Genomic DNA, 12,395 nt, shown 5'->3' with positions numbered 1-12,395 from the left:
ATCATTATGATTCAGGCTCAAGTAATTACAATACAGACTTTATAGAGTTCATGTAGCCAGTAAGCAACCACTCGTTGCAGAAAGTTCAGAGTCAACATTTCCATTTCCTGCATGCCCTTCTGCTGGTTCCAATACTGTTTCACAGGTTGGATGCCTCAAGACTGTTTTCCCCTTTTTGCTTCCCTGATTCGGACTCAATTACCTCTCTCATCTGGACCCTAAATTGTCTCCTATTGAGACATGTCTCTTTCTGTGTCTCCATGGCTTCATCCTTTTATCTATCCTGCATACTTCTTCAGCTAGGTAAACATTTCTTAATTAGCATCTGATCTTGGTTCCTCCATATTCAGCAGTCTATTGGCTCTCCCATAGATTCCCTCCAAAATCTAGCTCCAGTCTCTCTTCCCAGTCGTCTCTCGGTATTTCTTCTCCACTGAAATGTACATCCTTGAGAGTGGAAACTTTGTCTATTCTATTTAACATGCATTGCCTAGAACGAAGCCTGGCATAGAGGTGGTGAGGTCTTATTATTCATTGTTTCCCAAATAAATGCTGTATTTTTTTCAACTCAGTTTCTTTGCTCAAAATGGTCGTCCCCATGGGGAGTACTCCCACTTTTGCAAAAGTTGTACTTTTGCAATTTCATTTCTATTAAAATGTATCCATTTTTTAACTTATAGCACATAAGTGAATTTCTCCAGCTGGAAATAACTTTCCCCACCTTTATACTCTGGTTATGAAAACTCTGGTGTCTCAAACTCATTATATTTAGTCCAAATTATAGTTAATTTTCCTCGGTTTAGGAGACCACAGACTAAAACACAGAAACAGCTCATCTAACTTTGTATAATGTTGAGTATAACCTAAGCATAGTGAATCCTTGTTGACGTTTAAAATTGAATTGAGTCACAGTACTAGCCACTTATGAATTTCTCTGTCATGAATAGTAAATACTGATAGATATGTGAACAACAATAATGGTGAAAACGATAACAACATTGAACACTTAAGTGACTTGCATGGATTAAATCATTCCAGTAGCACTATGAAGCAGGTACTATTATTATCAGATAGGAAAACTAAGGCACAAAGAGGCACAAACTTGTTCTCCAAGTTCCCACGGTTTGTATAAGGAAGAACCAGAATTCTAACTAGGGTTTGCCTTTAGACCTTCTATAGGTCTTGGATATTAATACCTCCAAGAAGGGAAAGGAGGACTTTTTAAAGCGCCAACTCTAAACACATTTACCTATATCACAGTTCTTTAAGCTTACAAACATTTGGAAATTGAGTATGTTGGGTTTATATTTTTAGCAACATTAAGAGAAGTAATGGAGCATATGAAATTTTTATATTAAAATTAATAAAATCATTGGAAGAATAACTTTGAGGCACAGTTTTTGGAAAACTAATTTGTTTCTACTAACACAAAAACATTTCTTTCCAATGGCAGGGTGTTTTGAAGACAGCTTTGTAATAATAATGTTCCTCCTTTAAAAAAAAAAAAAAAAGGCATGGTTTGTTCTTTGAATTATCCACTAGATGGCAGAAAATTGTTACTGTCCAAAGCATCGTTACTAATTTAGTTCAGGCTCCTTTTTAAACTACAAAAGTTATGCAAATTGCTTTCACCTCTATGTACCCCTAGCAATGCTGGCCTCTTCACAAATTGCATTTTAAAGAAAACCACTGTTTTCAATCTGGGGAAAAAAAATCAGAGGTTTTCATAGCAATAAATATTAGGTAGAAGCATGCTAATTATATGTTTGTACTACTGTGCTTTAGCCTAGTAGGAACAGGTGCACAGACATGATGGGAAAAGGGCCCCCTAATATGATCTGTCCAGGTTCCAGACAGAGATAAATTGAAAAATCTCTAAGAAGGACAGATTTCTGTGACTTTTAAGACAGTTTTTATCCTTAGTACATTAGACTTACCTGAGAGTTCTCTCTAGACCCAGTTCTCTAAAGCTAGAACATAGACATTGATTATTTTTGTTTATTTTATTTTTATTTTTGGATTTTGCTTGGTTGGTTGGTTGTGGGCATTGTTTTGGGTTTTTTGCAGTGCTAGGAATCATACTTAGGACCACGCACATGCTAGGCAAGTGTTCTACTACTGAGTTATATCCCCACTTGGACATCACCATTTTTTAATATTCTTCAACTGTAAAAGGAACAGACTAAATAATTCTAGTCTTTTTCACAGTTCTTGTATTCTAGAATTAATGTCTAACAACCTAACTGTACTTCCAACTATTCTCACCCCAATACGATTTGTTTTGAAGCAAATATCAGACATCATATTTCATCTGTAAATATTCTAGTATGAAATTCTAAAAGCACAGGCCTACTTTTTTAGAGATCCTAAATCATTTTATTTTTTATTTGTTCTAATTAGTTACACATGACAGTAGAATGCATTTATGCATTTTGATAAATCATACATAAATGGAATATAATTTCTCATTTTCTGATTGCACATGTTGTAGGATCACATCAGTCATGCAGTCATCTATGTACGTGAGGTAATAATGTCTATTTCACTTTATTATCCTTCCTACCCATCTCTTCCCCTCCCTCCACTCCCCTCTACCTAATCTAAAGTAACTCTATTAGACTCCCCCCTTATTGTGAGTTAGCATCCACATATCAGAGAAAACATTCAGCCTTTGGCTTTTTGGGTTAAGATTATATAACTATCATATGATATTTAAAGGAATAATTACATTTTATCTAGATCTCATTCATTATTAAATTCTCCCTCCTTGAGAAGTGTGGGTTAACATTGAGGAATTAGATTTTATTTGCAGAAAGTAACTATCAGAGAAATTTTAGTGAAGAAGACTATAAAGGGACTCACCACTTTTCCTAGCACTTTTTTCCAATTTTAAACTTTATTTTTCTTTGATTTTTTAAATTTATTTTTATTGAAACAAATGGGATACATCTGGTTTCTCTGTTTATACATGAAGTAGAGACATATCATTTGTGTAATCATACGTTTACATAGGGTAATGGTGTTTGATTCATTCTGTTATTTTTTCCTTCCCCCCCAACCCTCCCACCCCCTTTATGTGTCATCATCCGCTTATCAGCGAGATCATTCGTCCTTTGGTTTTTTGAGATTTGCTTATCTCACTTAGCATGATATTCTCCAATTTCATCCATTTGCCTGCGAATGCCATAATTTTATCATTCTTTATGGTGGAGTAATATTCCACTGTATATATATATGCCACAGTTTCTTTATCCATTCATCAACTGAAGGGCATCTAGGTTGGTTCCACAATCTGGCTATTGTGAATTGAGCAGCAATGAACATTGATGTGGCTGTATCTCTGTAGTATGCTGATTTTAAGTCCTTTGGGTATAGGCCAAGGAGTGGGATAGCTGGGTCAAATGGTGGTTCCATTCCAAGCTTTCTGAGGAATCTCCATACTGCTTTTCAGAATGGCTGCACTAATTTGCAACCCCACCAGCAATGTATGAGTGTACCTTTTTTCCCACATCCTTGCCAACACCTATTGTTGCTTGTGTTCTTGATAATCGCCATTCTAATTGGGGTGAGATGAAATCTTAGGGTAGTTTTGATTTGCATTTCTCTTATTACTAGAGATGTTGAGCATTTTTTCATATATCTGTTGATTACTTGTACATTTTCTTCTGTGAAGTGTCTGTTCATTTCCTTAGCCCATTTGTTGATTGGGTTATTTGTATTCTTGGTGTAGAGTTTTTTGAGTTCTTTATATATTCTGGAAATTAGTGCTCTATCTGAAGTATGAGTGGCAAAGATTTTCTCCCACTCTGAAGGTTCTCTGTTCACATTGCTGATAGTTTCCTTTGCTGATAGTAAGCTTTTTAGTTTGAATCTATCCCAGTTATTGATGCTTGCTTTTATTTCTTGTGCTATGGGAGTCCTGTTAAGAAAGTCTGATCCTAAGCTGACATGTTGAAGATTTGGATCTACTTTTTCTTCTATAAGATGAAGGGTCTCTGGTCTGATTCCGAGGTCCTTGATCCATTTTGAGTTGAATTTTGTGCAGGGTGAGAGATAGGGGTTTAGTTTCATTCTGTTGCATATGGATTTCCAGTTTTCCCAGCACCATTTGTTGAAGAGGCTATCTTTTCTCCATTGCATATTTTTGGCCCCTTTGTCTAATATGAGGAAATTGTATTTATTTGAGTTTGAATCATGTGATTCTTTTACTTTAAGTCTGTTGATATGGTGAATGACATTTATTGATTTCCAGATGTTGAACCAATCTTGCATCCCTGGGATAAAACCCACTTGATCGTGGTGCACTATATTTTTAATATGTTTTTGTATGTGATTTGCTAAGATTTTGTTGAGAATTTTTGCATCAATGTTCATTAAGGACATTGGTCTGAAATTTTCTTTCCTCGATGTGTCTCTGTCTGGTTTAGGTATCAGGGTGATATTGGCATCATAGAATGAGTTTGGGAGGGTTCCCTCCTCTTCTATTTCATGAAATACTTTGAGAAGTATAGGAATGAGTTTTTCTTTAAAGGTTTTGTAGAACTCAGCTGAGAACCCATCTGGTCCTGGACTTTTCTTTGTTGGTAGGCTTTTGACGACCTCTTCTATTTCATTGCTTGAAATTGATTTATTTAAGTTGTGTATGTCCTCCTCGTTCAGTTTAGGTAATTCATATGTCTCTAGAAACTTGTTGATGTCTTCGAGGTTTTCTGTTTTGTTGGAGTATAAATTTTCAAAATAGCTTCTAATTATGTTTTGTATACACTCGTGTCTGTTGTGATATTTCCTTGTTCATTCCGAATTTTAGTAATTTGAGTTTCTCCCTCTTTCTCTTTGTTAGTGTGGCTAAGGGTTTATCATTTTTTTTGTTTTTTCAAAGAACCAACTATTTATTTTGTTAATTTTTCCGATTGTTTCTCTTGTTTCAATTTCGTTGATTTCGGCTCTGATTTTAACTATTTCCTGTCTTCTATTACTTTTTTTTTTTTTTTGTGAAAAAGTCTTTATTTTAAGAAAAAAATTTAGTTAACAAAAAATTTAACAAGTTTCACTTAGCAAAATACACCCAAAAGGAAATCACAATACAAAGAAAGCTTTAAGTCAAGGCCTCACCAATTCCTACAGTATTAGTATTGTGTCTCAGTTCTCAAAACTAACTTTAAAAAGCTTAATCTTAACCTAAAAATTTTAAATGAAGAAGAAAAAAAAATAGAACAAACAAACATGAGAAATGTTTCTCTTTGAATTAGGGATCTAGCACCTTTGAGTTCTCCAAAAAAGTACATCTCCCCAATGTGTTCACTGTGGTGTTGTGTAAAAGATCCACATTTAACATACTTAAAACTACTTTAACTCAGATAACATCACTCTGAAGTATACTACCAAAATGTTAATCAAGAAAAGCGGAAGAAAATAGTTTTTAGTTTACTCAATATCACATGCTAGAAGAAAAGTTTGCATGAGAAAACACTGAAGAGGTAATTTTTTAATCCAGATTTCACAAACTCATGGTGCAAAATGGGTCCCACAGCTTCCTCTAGTTATAAATTGCTTTTCACTGCTTGTTGGCTGCCTGTGAAAATTTGATTGAAATAACTCAAATGTTACTACAAAACTAGTCATATCCACCCATGCTATTCTGACCGCTATAGCCGGCCCCATAACAGCCGCTCACTGACTGGCTCTTAGGCCACTGTAGGTGGCCTGGGCAGCTGACACCCCCATGCCCTGCATCACCTGGCTGCTATAAGCCCCATTGCTGGCCCCTGTTGTTGAATTCAGGAAGAGTTCTATATATCTGTGCTGCATGTTGGCCCTGTCTTTTGACATAGCTGCCACAGCTTCTTCATGGGTGGCAAACTCAACATCTGCTTCGACCGTCACTCTACCATCAGGGCCAATCTCAATATGAACTCTCACAGGGTTGAGTGGAGAGAAGAAGTTGTAAATGTCGTTCTCGGTTGCTTTGTAGGGCAGCCCCCTCATGTGGACACAGTGGCCAGTGGTGCTCTGCACTGTGAATTCACCATCTCCATATCTATGATCATACATTCCTGAGAGACAGTAACTGAGGTCTCTCCCAAACAGGTCGGTGGTAAAGCCGTAGCCATCACTCAGGCCGCTGTACTCCTCATAGCCCCCATAGCCTGCACTGTAGGCACCAGACCTCATTCTCTCCAGGCCCGCCTGCTTCACGATGCCAATGTACCTCCGGGCTGTGCCTGGCCGGTCATAGGGCCCCGGCCGCTGCACAGACATGAACTTCAGAGGCGGATCAGAGTATGACCTAACCTCCTCCTGACTGCTCTTAAACACTTCAATATACCTATGCCCTATTCTCTCCTTGTGCTTCCCTAGAGCCTTTTCAGCTAATTCCTGTGAGGCAAACTGCACGAAGGCCTCCCCTGTAATCTTGCCCTCGGGGTCCACAGGCAATGTGATCCCGTTTGGCACAATTTCCAACCCTGAGAAGAACTGAACGATTTCTTCCTTTGTGCATCCAAACGGGAGTCCCCGAAGCCGCACGAAGCCGTCATTGGCAGTGTCAGCGCTGTTTGGACCACTGTGCTTCAATACCCAATCCATCTCGGTTCTGTGTGACTTGAACACCTCGATGTACCGGTGTCCCATGCTTTCCCTGTCTTTTCTCAGGGCCATTTTTACATCATCTTCTGATTCAAGTTCAACAAAAGCCTCACCACTCTGCCTGCCTTCTCTAGTGTAAATGAAATGGACACCTGCAACCCCATCGTGAATCGTGCAGTCGGAGAGAAAGTTCTGCACGTCCTCAATTGAGCAGGACCAGGGCAGGCCACGGAGCTTGACCACAAAACCTTCACCTCCCTCAGGGCCCAACATCATGGACACTTGACAAGGCAGATGTCAGACAAGCTTGGGCACAGGTTTCTGTGGCTCAAGGAACAATGGATGCCTTCAGTGGAAGACACTCAAAGTAGGTAACAAATTGTCCGTTGAGGAAGATAGGGCTGATTTCTACTTTCATCAAGCAAGCGCGGCTCCAGGCCAGAGAACCCCAAATTCCACCCGACGCTTAAAAACGCAGAAGGCTCCGGGGAAAAGTCCAGGTGCATCTTTTTTGTTCTTAACCTTCTTCAGGAAGACACGGCGCACTCCTGCTTCCACGACGGAGCCGGAAGGACGCAAGCTCTTCTACTACTTTTGGTGTTGTTCTGCTCTTCTTTTTCTAGGACTTTGAGCTGTACTGTTAAGTCGTTTATTTGTTGATTTCTACTTCTTTTGTTGAATGCGCCCCATGAAATAAATCTTCCTCTAAGTACTGCTTTCATAGTGTCCCAGAGATTTTGATATGATGTGTCTTTGTTCTCGTTTACTTCTAAGAATTTTTTTGTTTCCCTCCTGATGTCTTCTGTTATCCATTCATCACATAATACTGTATTATTTAATCTCCAGGTATTGGAGAAGTTTCTGTTTTTTATTCTGTCATTTATTTCTAATTTCAATCCATTATGATCTGATAGAGTACAAGGTAGTATCTCTATCTTCTTGTATTTGCTAACAGTAGCTTTGTGGCATAAGACATGGTCTATTTTAGAGAAGGATCCATGTGCTGCTGAGAAGAAAGTGTATTCGTTCTTTGTTGGATGGTATATTCTATATAAGTTGGTTAAGTCTAAATTGTTGATTGTGTTATTGAGATCTATGATTTCTTTACTCAATTTTTGTTTGGACGATCTATCCAGCGGTGAGAGAGGTGTGTTAAAATCGCTTAGTATTATTGTGTTGTGGTCTATTTGATTTCTAGAATTGAGAAGGATTTGTTTGATGTACATGGATGAGCCAATGTTCGGGGCACAGATATTTATGATTGTTATGTCTTGCTGATTTATGCTTCCCTTAAGCAGTATGGAATGTCCTTCTTTATCCCTTCTGACTAGTTTTGGCTTGAAGTCCACATTATCTGAAATGAGGATGGATACTCCAGCTTTTTTGCTGTGTCCGTGTGCATGGTATGTTTTTTCCCATCCTTTCACCTTTAGTCTATGGGTATCTCTTTCTATGAGATGAGTCTCTTGCAGGCAGCAAATTGTTGGATTTTTCTTTTTAATCCATTCTGCCAGTCTATGTCTTCTGATTGATGAGTTCAGGCCATTAACATTCAGGGTTATTATTGTGATATGATTTGTATTCCCAGTCATTTGACTCATTTTTGTTTTTTGACATGATTTTGTTTCCCCTTTATTTGGCTATTCCTTTAGGCTAGTTCCTCCCGTTGCTGATTTGCTTTTTTTTCATTGTTTTTCATCTCTTCCTCATGGAATATTTTGCTGAGAATGTTCTGCAATGCTGGCTTTCTTTTTGTAAATTCCTTTAGCACTTGTTTATCATGGAAGGATCTTATTTCATCATCAAATCTGAAAGTAAGTTTTGCTGAGTATAAGATTCTTGGTTGGCATCCATTTTCTTTCAGGGCTAGGTAAATGTTGTTCTAGGCCCTTCTAGCTTTTAGGGTCTGGATTGAAAAATCCGCTGATATTCTTATTGGTTTCCCCCTGAATGTAATTTGATTCTTTTCTCTCACGGCCTTTAAAATTCTGTCTTTATTTTGTATGTTAGGTATTTTTATAATAATGTGCCTTGGTGTGGGCCTGTTGTAATTTTGTATATTTGGAGTCCTATAAGCCTCTTGTACTTGGTTTTCCATTTCATTCTTCAGATTTGGGAAATTTTCTGATATTATTTCATTGAATAGATTGTTCATTCCTTTGGTTTGTTTCTCTAAGCCTTCCTCAATCCCAATAATTCTTAAATTTGGCCTTTTCATGATATCCCATAATTCTTGTAGATTCTGTTCATGATTTCTTACCATCTTTTCTGTTTGGTCAACTTTGTTTTCAAGATTAAATATTTTGTCTTCAATATCTGAGTGAGGTTCTGTCTTCCAGGTGTTCTATCCTATTGGTTATGCTTTCTATGGAGTTTTTAACTTGGTTTATTGTTTCCTTCATTTCAAGGATTTCTGTTTGGTTTTTTTACAATATCTCTAACTCTTGATTGAAATGTTCTCTTGCTTCCCGTATTTCCTCCTTTAACTGTTGATTGGTGCGATCATTTAATGCCTGCATTTGCTCTTTCATCTCCTCCTTCAATGCCTGCATTTGCTCTTTCATCTCCTCTTTTGCTTCCCTGATTGTTTTAATTATGTACATTCTGAACTCCCTTTCTGACATTTCTTCTGCTGTGCTGTCATTGGGTTTTATCGATATAGTATCTAGGTTTGTTTGGGACATTTTCTTCCCTTGTTTTCTCATACTGGTCAGAGGTCAGTGGGACTTTGTGATATTGCAGAATTCTTCTATTGGCTTATAGTGTCCCTGTAGATTTCCAGTGCATCACCTTCGTGCCTTCAGTAGCCTGAAGTCTTGGAGTAACTTGATAATACAGTGCTTCCAAGGAAAGCTGCCCCTAGCCCACTACTTGTTCCAGGACTGGAGCTGGCTCTGTGTGGAAAGGCTCTCACTTGGGGGGCCTGCTCCGAGAAGCTAGGCTGGAAAGGTGCTTCCCACCGGAGGGGGCCGGGCTGCGGGCTGCTTGGCGAAGTCCCTGGCTGCCCTGTCCTGGTTCTGAAGCAACCTGCAGGCAGGAAATCGCCGCCCTGTTTCAGGGACTTGAAGCTTGGTTCTGTGCAGATAGGCTCTCACTGGGGGACCTGCTCCAAGATGCTGGAGAATCTGGCCCTGTGGGATGAGCCCACCGCCAGATTATGCAGGGCTGCCTGGGGAAGACTCTAACTGCCCTACCCTACTCTAATAAGCCACTGGAATCCAGGCCTGCCGCCCAGGCAGTACTTCACCGGGTGGGGGAGACTCACCCCGTGGCTCTATTTTAGTCCTAGTCTCTCAATGCCTCCCCTTCTTGAATCCTGGGTTCTGGAGCAACTGGAAATGCAGTCACCCTCTAGTCTGCCATCTTGGATCACCCCGTGGAAAATATCTCTTAAATTTGGTCTTTTCGTGATGTCCCATAGTTCTTGAAGATTCTGTTCATGATTTCTTACCATCTTCTCTGTTTGGGAACTTTATTTTCAAGATTAAACATTTTGTCTTCAATATCTGAGGTTCTGTCTTCCAGGTGTTCTATCCTATTGGTTATGCTTTCTATGGAGTTCTTAATTTGGTTTATTGTTTCCTTCATTTTAAGGATTTCTGTCTTTTTTTTTTTAATATTTCTAACTCTTTATTGAAATGATCTTTTGCTTCCCGCATTTGCTCTTTTAACTGTTGAGTGGTGCGATCATTCAAAGCCTGCATTTGCTCTTTCATCTCATCGTTTGCTTCTCTGATCATTTTAATTACGTACATTCTGAACTCCCTTTCTGACATTTCTTCTGCCATGCTGTCATTGGATTTTATTGCTCTACCATCTAGGTTTGTTTGTGACATATTCTTCCCTTGTTTTCTCATATTGCTCAGGTATCTTACCCCTCTAGTAGTGAAACTCTGGGATATTGCAGATTTCCTCTATTGACTAATATTGTCTCTGTAGATTTCCAATAACTCACCTCTTAGCCTTCAGTAGCCTAAAGTCTTGGAAGAACTTGATAATGCAGTGCTCCATAAGGAAGCTGCCCCTCTAGAGGTGGTGGCCTTCAGGTGGGGTATGTTCCCTGTCAGTGGGCAAAGGCACCTCCACTTGTTGACTGATGGTGAGCCAAAGGGGGACTAGACTGCAGACTGGGGCACGTCTAATCTGGGCCGATGTCTCTGGTTCTACTGCCCTGGTGGGAAAGCCTTGCCCAGCAGGAAAGACTCACCCAGTGGGGAAGTTTCACTGGGCAGCTCTCCTCTGAGAAGTTTCTTTGGTCCAGAACTACCACCTGGACTGGGATGTCCTCCTCTGCGATGTTCCCAGGGGTCCTGACCTACCGCCTGGGCTGGGGAGCCTAGCCCTGCAAGGGACTCCCTGGCCGAGTGGCCCTCCTCTGCTACGTTCCCTGGGGATTGGAGCTACCACCTGGACCTCGGACCCTCACTCTGTGTGGAAGCCTCTTGCTGTGTGGCCCTCCTTTGCAATTCTCCTGGTTGACTTGGTTCATGGCTCCAGCAGGGGAATCTCACTGGGCCACTCTACTCCATGAAGTTTCCTGCATTTCGGGCCTACTGCCCCATCCAGGGAGCCCAACCAGTGGGAGAGACTTACCCAGTGGCTCTGAGTTGGTCCTGAGTCTCTCAATACTTCCTCTTCTTGACTCCTGGGTCCTGTCAAAGGTCCTCTAGTCTCCTGTAGGTGTCTCAGGAAGGGAGCTGCCCTTCCAATGATGATGGCCACACCCTCAGGAATAATTCAAAATACCTGCACCGGCCTCCAAAGAAGCTGGGGAGCCCCAGCAAGGATGTGCTGACTCAGCACAGAGGCAATTGCAGTGTCCCTCAGCAGTAAGGGGGCAGGCAGGTAGGCTCAGCAATGGCACCCGACCTTGGTGTGGGGGTCAGGCAGGCTGGCTCACCTCTGACTAGCTCTGTGATGGCAACTGACCTCAATGTGGTGGTGGGGCGGGGTGGGTCAGTGATGGCGACCGACTTTAGCCTGGTGGTTGGGCAGGTTGGCTGTCCACCGGCTAGTTCCGCGATGCAGGCGGCCTGACTCACCTGCCAGCCCGCCCCCAGACTGTGACCAACCCTTCTTTGATTTTTAACATTTGAAGCTGGTTTCTTTAAATTAGCCCAGATGAATTTGTAATAGTTTTGGAGGTTCAAAGCCCAAGTTCAAATGGTCACACTGGTTTGGCCTCTGGTGATGGCATGACTTCAGGGCAGCAGTGTGTGTGGGTGAGAGATCCCTTCTTGATACAGGAAGGCGGAGAGCTGGCTGGGGTCAGGCTCAGGCTTCTTTCTAAACTTTTTTTTTTTTCTTTTCCTCATCAAATAATTGTAATCTTCTCTGAAAACACTTACTTTTAGAAAACAAAATATTTCTTTCTACATTAAATTTCAGTAACACTGCATAAGATGCTAGAATACAGGTGATCTAACCAACCATAGAAGTCTCTATGATATCACAAAGATTGTGGAGTGGTTGGCAATGTTTTAAGCTATGAAGAAGTTTCCTTTGCAACTGAACAATGCAGCAGAGGGAGATTGAATTTGGAGGGAGGACACTCAACAAGGAGATCATGTTAAGAACAGGTGTTTGAACTCAGACTCAGACATCTCTCCTGAAGATAACCAAGAATTTAATTACATACAGCCACTCGGCTCATGTTATAGTTAGCTTTTTCACAGCTATGACCAAAAGACGTGACAAGAATGATTTTAAGGAGGAAAAGTTTATTTGAGAGTTCATGGTTTCAGAGGTCTCAGACCATAGACAGCCCGCTCCATTGCTCTGGGCCCAAGGTAAGGCAGAACATCATGGAG

General features: G+C 40.5%; 1 pseudogene across 1 annotated transcript; it reads right to left on the bottom strand.

Moving 5' to 3' along the window:
• Window positions 1-5,467: 5,467 nt before the first annotated feature.
• Window positions 5,468-7,159, bottom strand: LOC306665950 (heterogeneous nuclear ribonucleoprotein F-like; annotated as a pseudogene). The gene has a single exon. The product of its transcript is annotated as a heterogeneous nuclear ribonucleoprotein F-like (transcript).
• Window positions 7,160-12,395: the final 5,236 nt, after the last annotated feature.

The sequence above is a fragment of the Sciurus vulgaris genome, assembly GCF_902686455.1.
Source record: "Sciurus vulgaris genome assembly, chromosome: 7".
Lineage (NCBI taxonomy): Eukaryota > Metazoa > Chordata > Mammalia > Rodentia > Sciuridae > Sciurus > Sciurus vulgaris.
The sequence above is the reverse complement of the archived record's forward strand: the minus strand, read 5'-3'. Positions and strand labels throughout refer to the sequence as shown.